The sequence below is a fragment of the Microtus oregoni genome, unplaced genomic scaffold (genome assembly GCF_018167655.1).
Source record: "Microtus oregoni isolate MIOR12 unplaced genomic scaffold, Mior012 000086F_ref0000336, whole genome shotgun sequence".
In the NCBI taxonomy this organism is placed as follows: Eukaryota; Metazoa; Chordata; class Mammalia; order Rodentia; family Cricetidae; genus Microtus; species Microtus oregoni.
The window spans coordinates 5,764,305-5,769,166 of record NW_024544552.1 but is presented as its reverse complement, the minus strand read 5'-3'; positions in this window follow the sequence as shown (position 1 = coordinate 5,769,166).

Here is a 4,862-nt window from a genome sequence, read left to right as displayed (position 1 = left end):
CAGTCCCAGAGAATTAACAGCTGAAGCAGAAAAGGAACTGACAATGATTGAGGAAAAATTACAACAGGCACATGTGGACAGGGTGAATCTAGAACTCGATTGTATTCTCGTCATACTACCATCAAAAATTTCTCCTACAGGAATTTTAATGCAGAGAGATGATATTATTTAGGAATGGATCTTTTTACCACATAAACCAAGTAAGAAACTGAAAACTTATGCGGAAAAAGTCTCTGAGTTAATTATAAAAGGCAAGCTGAGACTTCGTCAACTAGCAGGCATAGACCCAGCAGAAATTATAGTGCCTTTCACTGCTGATGAACTAAAGAAATTATGGGAAGATAATGAACCATGGCAAAGAGCTTGTGCTAATTTTTTGGGAGACATTAATAACAACTATCCAAAAAGCAAGAGGTTTAACTTCATAAAGAGAACTTCTTGGATTCTTCCACGAATCGTCCGTGATGCTCCAATAACTGGAGCCCGTACATTCTATACTGATGCCAATAAATCAGGGAAAGCAGGTTACAAATCAGAAGACTTGGGTAAGGTGGAACAAAGTCCTTATAATTCTGTCCAGAAGGCAGAATTATATGCCATTCTTATGGTGCTAAGGGATTTTAAAGAACCTATTAATATAGTTACAGATTCACAATACGCAGAAATAGTTATTTTACATATTGAAACTGCTGAATTTATACCTGATGATACAGAACTAACCTCATTGTTTCTCCAGGTTCAAGATTTGATCAGGAACAGGCTTTGCCCTGTGTACATAACACACATCCGATCCCATACGGGTCTGCCAGGTCCTCTAGCACAAGGTAATGCAGAAATTGATCAATTATTGATTGGTAGTGTGCTACAAGCCTCTGAATTTCATAAAAAAACATCATGTTAATAGCAAAGGTTTGAAGAAAGAGTTTTCAATTACATGGCAACAAGCTAAGGAGATTGTAAAGAAATGCCCTACTTGCTCTTTCTATAACCAAACGCCACTGTCTGCAGGGGCTAATCCAAAGGGCACCCAAAGGAATGAAATCTGGCAGATGGATGTGTTCCACTTTGCAGAATTTGGCAAATTAAAATATGTTCATCACACCATTGACACTTATTCAGGCTTTCAGTGGGCAACTGCTTTAAGTTCAGAAAAAGCTGATTCAGTAATCACTCATTTATTAGAAGTCATGGCTATCATGGGTATACCTACACAAATAAAGACGGATAATGGTCCTGCTTATGTCTCTAGGAAAATGAAACGGTTTTTTGATTATTACAATATCAAGCATGTTACAGGTATACCATACAATCCTACAGGTCAAGCAGTCATAGAAAGATCAAATCGAACTATAAAGGATATGTTGAACAAACAGAAAGGGGTGGAAAACACCCCCAGAAATAGGTTACATAATGCTTTGTTAACCTTGAATTTTCTCAACGCTAATGAGAAGGGAACAACGGCTGCAGAAAGACATTGGATAATGGAAAAGTCTACTGAACTAAATCAACCAGTTTATTTCAAGGATGTGCTGACCTCACAATGGAAGCCGGGAGATGTGCTGCGTCTGGGAAGGGGTTTTGCTCTTATATTCACAGGTGAGGAAAAATTGTGGATATCATCAAAATTAATAAAGGTTTGGTTTGAAGAAGAGAAGCCACTTGGAAAAGATAAATAACAATTCTTTCATAAGGATGGCGAACATACTGATGGTAAGAAATACAGATAGGTTGGAGGCAGGGTTCTTTTCTTATCTCCACAGGAAAATACTCATCTTCAACAAATTAAGGGACCCTGAATATTTAATTACTGATGGATGGACACATTTTGTAAGTATTAATTTTTAATGTATATATCTTATTAAACATTTCTTTATAAATATGTAGAGCTGGTTTTGAAGTTGGACTCTGGCTCAGTCCCTCTCCAATTCCAAGCCTGTTAGTAAGAGAAAAACCCAGAGTTTCTGGAGTTTCTGTCTCATGTCAAGAGCCATGATATGGGACAGAAAGAAATATGAGTTTAGAAAACATCTTTGCTTTTCTTCATATCTATCATACTTTTCATTGAATATATCTATCATGCCTTTCATTGACTATATATATGTATGTCTATATATGTCTATATGATTAATGTTTAAGTTTTTCACAATGAACAATGAGTTTTTCCTGAAGTGACATTTGAAGTTTCCAGGAAGAAGATGGGGCCCCATAATAACAACTCCACCTGGTTGATATGACGTCATGATACTGATAGCGCTACTACAAGACCTGTTTTGGGTACCAGCTGTACAAGACAATCCCAACTTGGTTAGCTGAAATGGTGCACATCTTGTACAACATTCTGGCCAGAACTCCACAAAATACTCAGAGACTATTTGCAATTTCAAAAGACATTGATCCTGAAATTTAACCATCATTTTACTTTCACAGGATCCCCAAGAAAGAACGTTGCCCCCATGACAGCTGGAAGTAATTCTAGAGGACAACGTCCCCTCTCTCAGTAAAGTTTGCCTCTGGGTTTAGGGACATCATTTAGGGGTTGGGAGGTTGGGGGAGAAATTTTATAAGCTCAGGGATCATTTTGAAAAAAAAAGGAGGGAATGATGGGATAATAGATTTATAATTGTGAGTTACTGCTTTTAGACAAATATATTGGTATTGATTCTTGTATATTGATACAAAGTTAAATTATATTGACTATTGTATGCATGCATGTTTCTATCTCTGTTTAAAACATTTTTTATGTATTGACATATATTGTATTGATATATATATTGTATATATTTACCATATTGCTGTGTACATTTCTACCTCTGATTAAGATACTTATATAATGTTTGTGTATTGATATATATTTACCATATTGCAATGTATATTTGTACAGTGTTTATATTTGGAGGTCATTATCCTCATTTGTTACACAGTTGTTTATTGTCTTAGTCTTTAAGTTAGATAGATATTGAGAATTATATAGATAGTCATCTAAGTTTGTCATTTATAATTAGACTAATCAGGTTCTTTAGATATATTAGATTATACTCAGTATAGATAGATAATCTTCAACCTCTTCAAAGAGCTGTAGAAAATGGCCTTTAATCTAACTCAGAGTTTCGTGATAGTGAGACACAATTGCTCCTGGCAACATCGCTCTATTCCCGAGAGAATGTTGAGCACCAAAGACACTCCACCTGGAGCCTTTCTATTTGGCAGAACTGGCCTTTGGGCAAAGAAATGCCCATACCTCAACCACTGACAGAGATACAGAGCGTGCATCAATGGATAAAACAGGACTGTCATATCCTGCCAAGACAGGGTAAGATAGTTTTGAAAAGTTCCTTGCCTTTAATAATGGTATGTCAGTTATGTTAGGCCTTAGCCAAAGTTGGTTGACTCAACGTTGCAAACGAGACTTTGGGTGACTGCCCAGGTAGTCAGTTGTCTCTGTCAATTGTTGCACATTTTGGATATATCTCGTTTGTTAAGTAATATTTATTCCCTTCTCAGATCTTTGACGGAGTTGAAGATTATATAATTGTAGTTACTCTCTACATTATTTAGACTCCTTGAGATAGAATGCTTAGCAAAACTTTTGATTCTCAACATTATTTGTTATATTTATTATTTGTTATTATTGTACATAGTTGTATTTGGTTTAGTTCTGTCTTATTTAGACAAAAAGGGGAGATGTAGGGATAAGTCCCGCCCCTTAGGGGGCGTGTTCGCCTCGGGCTAATGTTTGCCTATAAATCTGGCGAGTGTGCTTCTGCTTTCCTGGTCTCCGCAGGAATGGTGGTTCTGTAAGTCTATTTCTCCATTAAAGCTATATATATATTTACAATCTGTCTGCATTCGTTTACGCTGTTACAGATAGCACTGATACACCGCTCCAGAATCCAAAATACCCTCAGAAGTTTTCCCTTCTATATTTATTTTGAGCTAGGGTCACTCACTTAACTGAGCAATCCAAAAGGCAGCTGGCCCTGAGGATCCAAATCCCAGGTTGCTGCGACTCTGTCTGCTAATTGCAATCTTAGAATTCAGATAAGAAATTAGTACTCATTGAGCTATATGCTCACCTTGAGGAATGACCACAACCCCTTGTCAGACAGATGTCATAATCTTGATTTCCCCCTGATAGTCAGAATCCATAATACCTGGGTGTATCTGAATTCTTCTTAAGATAGAACTGCTCGGTGGCTGGAGAGATGGCTCAGTGGTTAAGAGCATTGCCTGCTCTTCCAAAGGTCCTGAGTTCAATTCCCAGCAACCACATGGTGGCTCACGACCATCTGTAAAGACGTCTGGCGCCCTCATCTGGCCTTCAGGCATACAGACAGAATATTGTATACATAATAAATAAATAAATATTTAAAAAAAAAGATAGAAGTGCTCCTTCCCAGAATCAGTCCCATAGACCCCGATGGTAGAGTCCCAAGAAGAAGCCCAAGGAAGAGGAAATGCTAGGGACCCAGTGAATTTTCCAAAGAGCAGGGCAGCTATCCTCAAACTGGTGTCCATTAGCTATGTCTCTATCCTCAACTGTAATGGTGAGGCATGGGCCTCACTCCCTAATGCAGTTTGTTGGACTTGGAAGGCATAAGCTAGCTTGGCTATGTAGATTTGGAGAATAGTGTCATCTCATACTTGATGTAACGCAGGTAAGTCCTTTTGTCCCTAAAGATTAGCAGCATGAAATCCTGATCACCTGTGCCAGGACAATAACATCTGAATATCTGAGACTTCGGTGCATGGCCAGGGGCGTTTCCCTCCCTTCTCATTAGTATCAGATTCCCATGGAAACCGAAGGAATCCACTAAGATGAAGAGCAGCAACACCCTCCCCAGAGAGGGATACCTAATTGGTCA